The 13,615-nt window shown below is 45.6% G+C and overlaps 1 protein-coding gene across 1 annotated transcript in view; it reads right to left on the reverse strand.

Annotated features, from left to right (window-relative positions):
• STK36 (serine/threonine kinase 36) overlaps positions 1 to 13,615 on the reverse strand; it is a 112,651-nt gene that overhangs the window by 55,270 nt on the left and 43,766 nt on the right. The gene's annotated exons all lie outside the window — the stretch shown is intronic.

Genomic DNA, 13,615 nt, shown 5'->3' on the forward strand with positions numbered 1-13,615 from the left:
TGGCCCTCCTACATCTCATTTCTGTCTTCCACCCTACCTGTCCTCTCCACAGTATGGCACCCTCCTACATCCCCTCCTCATTTCTGTCTATCACCATACCTGTCCTCTCCACAGTGCTGCACCCTCCTACATCTCCTCCTCCTTTCTGTCTATCACCATACCTGTCCTCTCCACAGTGCGGCACCCTCCTACATCTCCTCATTCCCTCATTTCTGTCTATCGCCCTACCTGACCTCTCCACAGTGCGGCACCCTCCTACATCTCCTACCTCATTTCTGTCTTTCACCCTACGTGTCCTCTCCACAGTGTGGCACCCTCCTACATCATTTCTGTCTATCGCCCTACCTGTCCTCTCCACAGTGCTGCACCCTCCTACATCTCCTCCTCATTTCTGTCTATCACCATACCTGTCCTCTCCACAGTGCGGCACCCTCCTACATCTCCTCATTCCCTCATTTCTGTCTATCGCCCTACCCGACCTCTCCACAGTGCGGCACCCTCCTACATCTCCTACCTCATTTCTGTCTTTCACCCTACCTGTCCTCTCCACAGTGTGGCACCCTCCTACATCATTTCTGTCTATCGCCCTACCTGTCCTCTCCACAGTGCTGCACCCTCCTACATCTCCTCCTCATTTCTGTCTATCACCATACCTGTCCTCTCCACAGTGCGGCACCCTCCTACATCTCCTCATTCCCTCATTTCTGTCTATCGCCCTACCCGACCTCTCCACAGTGCGGCACCCTCCTACATCTCCTACCTCATTTCTGTCTTTCACCCTACCTGTCCTCTCCACAGTGTGGCACCCTCCTACATCATTTCTGTCTATCGCCCTACCTGTCCTCTCCACAGTGCGGCACCCTCCTACATCTCCTACCTCATTTCTGTCTATCGCCCTACCCGTCCTCTCCACAGTATGGCACCCTCCTACATCTGCTCCTTCCCTCATTTCTGTCGCCCTACCCGTCCTCTACACCAGAGGTCCCCAACTCCAGTCCTCAAGGCCCACCAACAGGTCATGTTTTCAGGATTTCCTTAGTCTTGCCCAGGTAATAATTGCATCACCTGTGCAAGGCAAAGGAAATCCTGAAAACATGACCTGTTGGTGGGCCTTGAGGACTGGAGTTGGGGACCTCTGCTCTACACAGTGCAGCCTCCACTACATCTCTTCTCTCATTTTTGTCTGTTACCTACCCGTTCTCTTCACAATGCTGAACCCCCCTACATCATCTCCCTCATTTCTGTCTAACACCCTACCTGTCCGCTCAACAGTGCGGCACCCCCTATATCTCATCCCTCATTTCTATTTATAACCCTACCCATCCTCTCCACAGTACGGCACCCTCCTACATCTCCTACCTCATTTCTATCCATCACCCTACCTGTCCTCTCCACAGTACGGCACCCCCCCTACATCTCCTACCTCATTTCTGTCTATCATCATACCTTTCCTCTCCACGGCATCCTCGCCATCATTTCTGTCTTTCACCCTACCCATCTTCTCCACAGTACGGCTCTCCCACATCTCCTCCCTTTATTTCTGACTATCACCCTACATGTCCTCTCCACAGTACGGCACCCTCCTACATCTCCTACCTCATTTCTATCTATCACCCTACCTGTCCTCTCCACAGTACGGCACCCTCCTACATCTCCTACCTCATTTCTATCTATCACCCTACCTGTCCTCTCCACAGTACGGCACCCTCCTACATCTCCTACCTCATTTCTATCTATCACCCTACCTGTCCTCTCCACAGTACGGCACCCTCCTACATCTCCTACCTCATTTCTATCTATCACCCTACCTGTCCTCTCCACAGTACGGCACCCTCCTACATCTCCTACCTCATTTCTATCCATCACCCTACCTGTCCTCTCCACAGTACGGCACCCTCCTACCTCATTTCTATCACCCTACCTGTCCTCTCCACAGTACGGCACCCTCCTACATCTCCTACCTCATTTCTATCTATCACCCTACTTGTCCTCTCCACAGTGCGGCACCCTCATACATCTCCTACCTCATTTCTGTCTATTACCCTACCTGTCCTCTCCACAGTGCAGCACCCACATAAATCTCCTCCTTCTCTCATTTCTGACTATCGCCATACCCATCCTGTCCACAGTGCGCCACCCTCCTACATCTCCTACCTCATTTCTGTCTATCACCCTACCTGTCCTCTCCACAGTACGGCAGCCTCCTACATCTCCTACCTCATTTCTGTCTATTAACATACGTGTCCTCTCCACAGTGCAGCACCCACATAAATCTCCTCCTTCCCTCATTTCTGACTATCGCCATACCCATCCTCTCCACAGTGCGCCACCCTCCTACATCTCCTACCTCATTTCTGTCCATCACCCTACCTGTCCTCTCCACAGTATGGCAGCCTCCTACATCTCCTACCTCATTTCTGTCTATTAACATACGTGTCCTCTCCACAGTGCAGCACCCACATAAATCTCCTCCTTCCCTCATTTCTGACTATCGCCATACCCATCCTCTCCACAGTGCGCCACCCTCCTACATCTCCTACCTCATTTCTGTCCATCACCATACCTGTCCTCTCCACAGTACGGCACCCTCCTACATCTCCTCCTTCCCTCATATCTATCGCCCTATCCGTCCTCTCCACAGTGCAGCCTCCACTACATCTCTTCTCTCATTTTTGTCTGTTACCTACCCGTTCTCTCCACAATGCTGCTGAAGCCCCCTACATCATCTCCCTCATTTCTGTCTACCACCCTACCTGTCCGCTCAACAGTGCGGCACACCCTACATCTCATCCCTCATTTCTATTTATAACCCTACCCATCCTCTCCACAGTGCGGCCCCCCTATATCTCCTCCCTCAGCTGACCTGCTTGTTAGGCTATGTGCCCACATTGCAGAATGTTAGCAGAATTTTCCTGATAAAAACTGGACTCCTTTCCCAGGAAATCCGCTCGCGTTTTTTTTTCCGGAGTGTCCCAGCACAATCATTTAGCGGCAAATCAGCGGAAATTCCACAAAATTAATGAACTTGCTGCGTTTTTTTCCGCGATGCAATTTTTTTGCGGAAAAAAAAGGCAGCATGGACACAACAATACGGAATTACATTAAAAATAATGGGATGCGTTTTGCAAGTGTTTAAGCATTTTCACCTCGGGGAAAAAAACGCGGGAAAAAAGCAACGTGTGCACACAGCCTTACTCTCTGCAAACGACTTTCGACTAACATCCGCACTAATCCACACCTCCCACTTCCAGCCTTCTCCTGAGTTGCACCAATCATCTGGAATGCTCTACCCCAAGAAATCAGGACTATCCATAACTTACACAGTTTTAGGCGCTTCCTAAAAACATCTGTTTAGAGCGGCCTATCACGTTCTCTAATCAAAGTCCTTTTACATATAGCCCATTCACTATTTCTATAAACTTAACCCTCCATCAAACTCAAACGCACCCAGAAGCGCCACAAATACCGGCTGGTGACTAGATGGTGCAGCATTTATCGATCCAAAATTCCCTCAAGATGGCTGAACGATCATTGCAAATAAGCTTATGTAGTTTGTGCCTCCTCCACCTCATCGTAGATTGTAAGCACTTACGGGCCGGGACGTCATTATCTTTGCTTTAATTATTGTATTATCTTTAGCTATGTTTATTACGACTGCTGTATATGAACCTCTGAATTGTAAAGCGCTGCGGAATATGTTGTTGCTATATAAAGATTATTATATACTGTATAAAATGGTATATATCATATAGAGCGGTATTTTTATTATTATAGCGCATTATTCTATGGCACTTTGCATGTGAGGGGTATACATAATAAAAACAAGTACAGTAATCTTAAACAATACAAGTGACCGACTGGTACAGGAGGAGAGAGGACCCTGCCCGCGAAGGCTCACAATCTACAAGGGATGGGTGAGGATACAGGAGGAGAGAGGACCCTGCCCGCGAAGGCTCACAATCTACAAGGGATGGGTGAGGATACAGGAGGAGAGAGGACCCTGACTGCGAGGGCTCACAATCTACAAGGGATGGGTGAGGATACAGGAGGAGAGAGGACCCTGCCCGCGAAGGCTCACAATCTACAAGGGATGGGTGAGGATACAGTAGGAGAGAGGACCCTGCCCGCGAGGGCTCACAATCTACAAGGGATGGGTGAGGATACAGGAGGAGAGAGGACCCTGCCCGCGAAGGCTCACAATCTACAAGGGATGGGTGAGGATACAGTAGGAGAGAGGACCCTGCCCGCGAGGGCTCACAATCTACAAGGGATGGGTGAGGATACAGGAGGAGAGAGGACCCTGCCCGCGAAGGCTCACAATCTACAAGGGATGGGTGAGGATACAGTAGGAGCGAGGACCCTGCCCGCGAGGGCTCACTATCTACAAGGGATGGGTGAGAATACAGTAGGTGAGGATAGAGCTGGTCATGCAGCGGTTTGGTCGATCAGTGGTTACTGCAGGTTGTAGGATTGTCGGAAGACGTGGGTCTTCAGGTTCTTTTTGAAGGTTTTGATGGTAGGCGAGAGTCTGATGTGTTGTGATAGAGGGTTCCAGAGTAGGGGTGATGCACGAGAGAAATCTTGTATGCAATTGTGGGAAGAGGAGATAATAGGGGAGTAGAGAAGGAGATCTTGTGAGGATCGGAGGTTGCATGCAGGAAAGTACCGGAAGACGAGGTCACAGATGTAAGGAGGAGACAGGTTGTGGATGGCTTTGTACGTCATGGTTAGGCTTTTGTACTGGGTAATGAGGAGCCAGTGAAGGGATTGACAGAGGGGAGAGGCCGGGGAATAGCGGGGGGACAGGTGGATTAGTCGGGCAGCAGAGTTTAGAATAGATTGGAGGGGTGCGAGAGTGTCAGAGGGGAGGCCACAGAGCAGGAGGTTGCAGTAGTCGAGGCAGGAGATGATGAGGGCATGGACTAGGGTTTTTGCAGATTCTTGGTTTAGGAATGTACGGATCAAGGAAATATTTTTGAGTTGAAGTCGGCAGGAAGTGGAAAGGGCTTGGATATGGGGTTTGAAGGAGAGATCAGCGTCAAGGATTACCCCGAGGCAGCGAGCTTGTGGGACTGGGGAGAGTGGGCAGCCATTTACTGTAATGGATAGGTTCGTTGGGGGGGGTTCGCGTGAGATATGGGAAAGATGATGAATTCTGTTTTGTCCATGTTAAGTTTCAGAAATCTAGTGGAGAAGAAGGATGAAATAGTGGACAGACATTGAGGGATTCTGGCTAGTAGGGAGGTGATATCTGGACCAGAGATGTAGATCTGTGTGTCATCAGCATAGAGGTGATACTGAAAGCCATGAGATTCTAGGAGCTGTCCCAGGCCAAAGGTGTAAATGGAGAAGAGCAGGGGCCCTAGGACTGAACCTTGTAGGACTCCGACAGATAGGGGGCGAGGTGAGGAGGTGGTGTGTGAGTGGGAGACGCTGAATGTCCGGTCTGTTAGGTATGATGAGATCCAGGATAGGGCCAAGTCTGTGATGCCAAGAGATGAGAGGGTCTGTAATAATAGGGAATGGTCCACTGTGTCAAAGGCTGAGGACAGGTCCAGGATGGTATACATGGTCCAGGTTGGTATATATTATATATGGTGGTATATGTTATACATGGTGTTGTATATTATATAAGGTGGTATATACTGTATATGGTGGTATATATTATATATAGTGGTATGCGTTATATATGTGGTATACTGCATATGGTGGTATATGTTATATATGATGGTATACATTCTATATCAGGTGTCAAACTGCATTCCTCGAGGGCTGCAAACAGGTCATGTTTTCAGGATTTCCTTGTACTGCACAGGTGATAATTTAATCGCCTACACACATCATGATTACAGAACCTTGTGCAAAGCTAAGGAAATCTTGAAAACACGCCTGTTCTATATGGTGGTATACACTGTACATCAGGGTATATATTACATAAGGTGGTATATTCGTCATGGGGTATATGTTATATATGGGGTAATACATTACATATGGTGGTATACTATACATGGTGGTATAGATTATATATGGTGATATATACTGTATATGTCAGTATATATTACATATGGGTATACATTATATATAGGGTATATACATGGTGGCATGTTATATATGGCGGTATACATTATATATGGGGGTATGGACTGCATATTGTGGTATATATTTGTGGGGTTATATACTGTATATGGTATATATTATATCATAGAATCTTAGAACATTAGAGTTGGAAGGGACCTCCAGGGTCATTGTGTCCAACCCCCTCCTAAATGCAGGATTCACTAAACCATCTCAGACAGACGTCTGTCCAGCCTCTGTTTGAAGACTGCTATTGAAGGAGAACTCACCACCTCTCGTGGCCGCCTGTTCCACCCATTGATCACCAACACGGTCAAAAAGCTTTTTCTAATATCTAATCTGTATCTTCTCCCTTTCAGTTTCATTCCATTGCTTCTCGTGTTTCCATTTGTAAATGAGAATAATGATGCTCCCGCTACACTGTGACAGCCCTTCAGATATTTGTAGACAGCTATTAAGTCTTTTCTTAGCCTTCTTTTTTGGAAGCTAAACATTCCCAGATCCTTTAATCGTTCCTCGTAGGACATGGTTTGCAGTCTGCTCACCATCCTGGTAGCTCTTCTCTGAACTTGCTCCTGTTTTTCAATGTCTTTTATTAGAATGTGGTGCCCAGAACTGGACACAGTATTCCAGATGATGCCTGACCAACGATGAAGAGGTCAATAATGACTTCACGTGATGTAGACTCTATGCTTCTCTTAATACATCCTAGAACTGTTCCTTTTTTGCTGCTGCATCACACTGTTGACTCTTGTGCAGTCTGTGATCTATTCGTATACCCAAGTCTTTTTCACATGTGCTGTTGCTTAGTTCTATTCCTCCCATTCTATAGATGTAATTTTCATTTTTGATGCTCAAATGTAGACTCTTGCAATTCTCACATGATAAATACCATTCTATTAGACTGGTTTCACACTTGCGTCGAGGAGGGCTGCGGATGGCAGCCTACTTCCTCCGCCACGCTCCACCTACTGCCGCATGCGTCCTGCGTACGTATCTTTAACATTGGGTACACAGGGACATGCATTGTATGCGGATGCGTCCGTATGCGGTGATTTGACGTGTGCGGCGACCACGCGGAAACGCAAAATCCATTAAAATCTGCCTTTCTGAAGTGCAATTAGTATAAATGCTGAGGCAATTTTTTATGTAGCTGTTGCGCATCCACCAGACATAAAAAAAAGTAAAAATATGATACACAACCAGGTATATCGAACATATTTTTTTATTTATAAGATACATATAATCGTAGGCTAGGCACAGTGGTAAGCATCTAATATCTCAGTTGTTAATTCATTAATAGCACAGAAATACAAGTACCTATAGTAGGTTAATACAAAGTTTTTTTTTCAAGATAAGCGGATGCAAAATATATACACATAAATTATTATTATAAAATTATAAAGTAAATGCATAATGTGTGAAGATATCAAAGAAATGATGGAAAGTGCTAATAGATGGCAGTATTACAATATAATCAGAATGTGGTCAGCTATCAACAATTGATATAAATAAAATGCTGGGAATAGTCTGATAGCTTAAATGGAAGCAATGTTAGGTCGGGTTCACATTAGCGGTTGAGTCCACAGCGTGGTGCTGCAGACTCCTTTCCTTAAGCTCCGCCTACTTCCACATGCGTCCTGCGTACCTATCTTTAACATTGTGTAAGCAGGGACATGCGTTTGTCTGCGGATGCGTCCGCATGCGCCGTTTTGATGTGCCCGCTCAACACAACATGCTGCATTTTCTTACGTTCGGAGGGCACATCTAAATGGAGCATGCGGAAGTGGGCGAAGCTTAAGGAAAAAAAGTCCGCAGCACCACCCTGCGGACTCAAACGCTAATGTGAACTTAGCCTTATAAAGTTACGACCCTTGTGGGGACTTCTAATGAAAAGACAAACAGGCATCAAATAAACATCAAGGACACATATAAAGGGACAAGACAAAGTGCCAAAGTGCTAATAGATCCAAAGTGCTGATGCAAAAAGACGTTTTTTACTTTTGCAAATACTTATTTCTCACTGTAAAATGCAAATACATTTATACAATGAAAGGTAGAATACCAAAAATAAAATCCAGAAAATCACAATGTTAAAATTAACCTACCCTTAAAACTATAGACTGTTCATGTCTTTGTCAGTGGGCAAACTTACAAAATCAGCAAGGGATCTGTCACGATATGGTATGAAATATCATAAGTAGTTCTCTTGCTAGCCTGCGTGGGCTAAGCCCCCCTTCTTGGAGTGATACTGCAAATTCCTGGCTTTCCTCCTCAGAGAGTGTGGGGGTTAGGAGAGCCAAAAGTATTTACGACCGGCGTTTCCTGTGTAAGCTCTTGTTCAGCTATAAGTGAAGTAGAAACTTCGAGGATCCATGAAAGATTCTTTGTTTAGTTTTTGTTAGATATTAGGCAAAAGATTTAAGCTAGACATACGAAAATATATATTCTTATTCTCACTCGGTGTACCTACCCATTCCCCGAAACACGGGCTTCTAACTCCGTCTGGTAAAGAAGTAGGGTTTTCTCTGTAAATATGTATCCCAGATAGGACATATTTGATCTCATTAGAATGCTCACGTTAATCCGAGATGAATGATGGGTTGGTTAGGACTATGAGATGTTTTGTAGCAGAATTATAGAAATTAGATATAGGTTAGGGTAAAATCAGTAAACTGAAGAGGAAGGAGGGACGAGGTGATCCAACCCCTTTCTGGGATGTTACAGGCTTAAGCTATAACTGTCTGCACACATCCCCAGCTTTCTTGTCCTATTTTCCTGGAAGAGCCGAGTACATCCCATGAGTTGGGACGTATGGAAAACTGCTCTAGCCTGGTTGCCTGTCATGCTTTGAACATGTGAGTGTTGCTTTTTCTCATTTATTCCCTTTATGTTATAATTACCCTTGTACATATTTGCAATTGTCTCATTTATAACATCTTTATAAAATATTTTTGATAAAGCACTGCCTAATTTTTTTATGGGATATAATATTATATGTTAGTTCATTCTCCATGCTCTAAACGCACCCTGTCTCTGGAAGAGAATTACGCTACTGTGTTGGGTTAGCTTCGGACCCGTTTAATCGAAGCTGGTGGCAGTGATACCGTGCAGACTTTTGGGTTATGCTGAAGCGACTGCGGCGTTGATAATTATTGTTCCTGCCCGAGTGGGAGTAGTTATCGCGTCACTGCAGCGTGCCCAATAGCCAGTACATAGCAGGCAGCCTTTACCCAGGGTGCAGTACCTAATCTGACCTGAGAGTAAGGGGGCGCCAGAGAGCTGCAAGTGTTAAGTGGAACTGTAAGCGGGATATACATAAATCCCTGCAGTTTGTGGTATATTGCAAGCAGTGGGATACCTAGAATAAGCCCCTGCTGTAAACTAAGAGGTCAATAGCCTTGTGTGTGTTTTCTCATCACATTGTTAGCAGTGGAGAGATAACTAAGATAAGCCCCCCTGCACATGTGATAGCTGTCTGTTGGCCTAAAGTCACCTCAATCCGTGACGTAGGGGTGACGGTCACGATGTGAATCCTGACCAATTGGTGACAGCGGTCAGGGGAATCGTGACATTTGGTGGCAGCGGTGGGATAATACTTATTTCCTTCACTGTAGGTACATGTATTTCTGTGCTGTAAAGTAATTAACAACTGAGCTATTAGATACTGACCCCGTGCCTACCCTGCACATCTCTTTGGCACGTGGTGGTTTCCTTGACATCTTTCTTGTGATTATATGTATCTTATCTGCGACCCCCCCAACGAACCTATCCATTACAGTAAATGGCTGCCCACTCTCCCCAGTCCCACAAGCTCGCTGCCTCGGGGTAATCCTTGACGCTCATCTCTCCTTCAAACCCCATATCCAAGCCCTTTCCACTTCCTGCCGACTTCAACTCAAAAATATTTCACAAATCCGTTCATTCCTCAACCATGAATCTGCAAAACCCCTAGTCCATGCCCTCATCATCTCCCGCCTCGACTACTGCAACCTCCTGCTCTGTGGCCTCCCCTCTAACATTCTCGCACCCCTCCAATCTATTCTAAACTCTGCTGCCCGACTAATCCACCTGTCCCCCTGCTATTCCCCGGCCTCTCCCCTCTGTCAATCCCTTCACTGGCTCCCCATTGCCCAGAGACTCCAGTACAAAAGCCTAACCATGACATGCAAAGCCATCCACAACCTGTCTCCTCCATACATCTGCGACCTCGTCTCCCACTACTTCCCTACCCGCAACCTCCAATCCTACTCTACTCCCCTCTTATCTCCTCTTCCCACAATCGTATACAAGATTTCTCTCGCGCATCCCCCCTACTCTGGAACCCTCTACCACAACACATCAGACTCTCGCTTACCATCGAAACCTTCAAAAAGAACCTGAAGACCCACCTCTTCAGACAAGCCTACAACCTGCAGTAACCACCGATCGACCAAACCGCTGCATGACCATCTCTACCCTCACCTACTGTATCCTCACCCATCCCTTGTAGATTGTGAGCCTTCGCGGGCAGGGTCCTCATTCCTCCTGTACCAGTTATGACTTGTATTGTTTAAGATTATTGTACTTGTTTTTATTATGTATACCCCTCCTCACATGTAAAGCACCATGGAATAAATGGCGCTATAACAATAAATAATAATAATAGTCTTATAAATAAAAATGTATTTTCTATATACCTGGTTGTGTATAATTTTTACTTTTTGTTTCTGAAGTCCAACTTTAAAGTCTGAGCCCTCGCTGATCTTCCTCTTGTAATCCAAAATTTGAGGACAGCATGATCACTACACTACTTCCAAAATACTCGGCCATATTTACCTCCTCAACCATTTCTTACCCGTTGGTAAGAATTAGGTCCAAGATTGCAGATCCTCTTGTTCTCTATTCAACCGTTTGAAAGATAAAGATGTCAGCAAGAGAAGATAAGAATTTTCTTGGCCCATTACTTTTGCCTGAGAGAGATTCCCAACAAATCACCATGTTATACTTCTTTAAGAACAGACACATCTGATGAATACATAGTTCAGCCACATCTTCAGTCTTTCCAGGTGGCCTACAGTAAACAACAGTGTAGTTTCTGTTCTTACCCAAACAGTTTCTACAGAGCTACCAGTCTCTGAAGCTTGGATCTCTGTGGAGATAAATGTTTCCCTAACATACAGTGCAACACCTCCTCCCTTCTTGTTACTTATGTTTCTAATAAGTTGTAGCCTTCAAGGTTTGTATTCCAATCATGTACACCATCCCACCAAATTTCAGTGATGCTTCCCTTCCTGTGTTAGAAGCTCCAATCCTCCTTGTTTACTTACCATGCTCTGTGCATTTGTATAGACACATTTTAGTTTGCAGTCAGCTTTTCTTGCTCCTCTATTTTCATTCAGAATTTTATATTTTTGTTCTTCCTTTGCACTTCTAATATGAGGGTTCTCAAAAGAATTCATTAACTGCATATTTTTTCCTGGCCGGATATTTCCCATCTCATATTGCTCTAGTTTAAAGTTCTCCTGATGAGTGTAGTAAGGCGTCTACCAAATGTGTTTTCCTGTATTCATAAGATGCAACTCATCTCTAGCAAGGAGTCCATCATACAGGTAATTCACTCCATGGTCAAGAAACCCAAAATGTTGTTCACGGCACCACCGACATAGCCAGTCGTTCACCTGTAGAATCCTGATCAACCTCCTTGGTCCATGTCCATCCACTGGGAGGATGGATGAGAAGACGCCCTGCGCTACCAGCTCCTTCACTTTCCGGCCTAGGTCTTCTTAGTCTCTGCATATAGTTTCTAGGTCCTTTCTTGCTGTGTTATTTGTTTCTACGTGTATTAGCAGACATGTGTAGTTGTCTGTAGCACTGAAGAGTCTTGATACCCCATCAGACACATCTTTGATTTGGGCACCTGGAAAACAGCACACTTCTCTTGAGGTAATGTCCGGTCAGCGGATAACGGCTTCTGTTCCTCCAAGTAATGAATCCCCCACGACCACTCCACTTCTTTTCTTCACCACAGCGCTTCTTTTTCTCCTTTCAAGAAGCTTCTGACTTCTTACTGGGGTGTTCTTTGTGGGTAAAGCACTCTTGATGCACATCTTCATGGTTGTCCTGCGTGAGAGCCTGGTGGCGGTTCATCAGCCGTATGGGTGCTCACTGCCTCCTCATCTCCGGCTTCTTTAGTCACATGCTTACATTTCTCTTCTTCTGCTGCTTCTCTGCCAACATTCTGAATAGTTATCTCTACACCGTCATTATCTTCAGGAGGAACACGGAGAAGTTCTTCTCTTGGAACATTCTGAAGAGATTCTTCTGCTCTGTCAGGAAATCCTCATCTGTGATGAGGTTCAGTGTAGCTATTCTCTAAGACTTTGCATCTTTTCCGCCATCAGAGACACAAGCTTCCATTTCTGGCATGTATAGCTTGTCTTTTCCTCTGACAAGTCTATAAACATATAGCGCACACTGCAGCACCATATTGGTAATTTCCTTCTCCATGTGGAACAAAACAAATTTAGGTGGAATCGACGTAAAGACTATTTCCTTCGAGCGACTCGATCCAGCTACATCCGAAGATACTCAGATTGGCGGCAACTCTTCACTGTTACCAGAATGAACCAGGAATATGCAAATTATTTCACTCTAGTCTCAATTCCTGGTTTAGGGGTGTATATCTATATATATATAATTGTCTAAGGGTTTTTCCGTCTGTCTGTCCTGGAAATCCCGGCTCTCTGATTGGTCGAGGCCGCCACGCCTCGACCAATCAGAGACCGGCACAGCATCGACGTAGAAATCCCGCGTCTCTGATTGGTCGAGGCCGCCAGGCCTCGACCAATCAGCAACGGGCACAGCGACGATGATGTCATAAAGGACGTAGACATCCCGCGTCTGATTGGTCGAGGCCACCAGGCCTCGACCAATCAGCGACGGGCACAGCGACGATGATGTCATAATGGTTGCCATGGCGACGATGATGTCAAAGGTTGCATCGACCAATCAGCGACGGGCACAGTCTGCCGCGAATTCTGGAATCATCATTGTCCATATATTACAGGGACATGCATATTCTAGAATACCCGATGCGTTAGAATCGGGCCACAATCTAGTACTGTATATGGAGGTAAATATTATATATGGTGCTATATCCCTGGTCCTGATATCACCTCCATACTAACCAGAATTCCACAAGGTCTATCCGCTATTTTATCCTTGTACTCTGCTATGTTTCTAAAACTTAACATGGATAAAACAAAATTCATCATCTTTTCACCAGCAGACCTATCCATCAAAGTCAATGGCTTCCCACTCTCCCCAGCCCTTAACTCTGATCTCTTCTTCAAACCACATATCCAAGCCCTTTCCACTTCCTGCCGACTGAAACTCAAAAATATTTCCCAGATCTGCACATTCCTCAACCAGGAATCTGCAAAAACCCTAGTGCATGCCCTCATCTCTCGCCTTGACTACTGTAACCTCCTGATCTGTGGCGTCCCCTCTAACACTCTTGCACCCCTCCAATATATTCTAAACTCTGCTGCCCGACTAA

Source organism: Ranitomeya imitator, chromosome 7 (genome assembly GCF_032444005.1).
Source record: "Ranitomeya imitator isolate aRanImi1 chromosome 7, aRanImi1.pri, whole genome shotgun sequence".
In the NCBI taxonomy this organism is placed as follows: domain Eukaryota; kingdom Metazoa; phylum Chordata; class Amphibia; order Anura; family Dendrobatidae; genus Ranitomeya; species Ranitomeya imitator.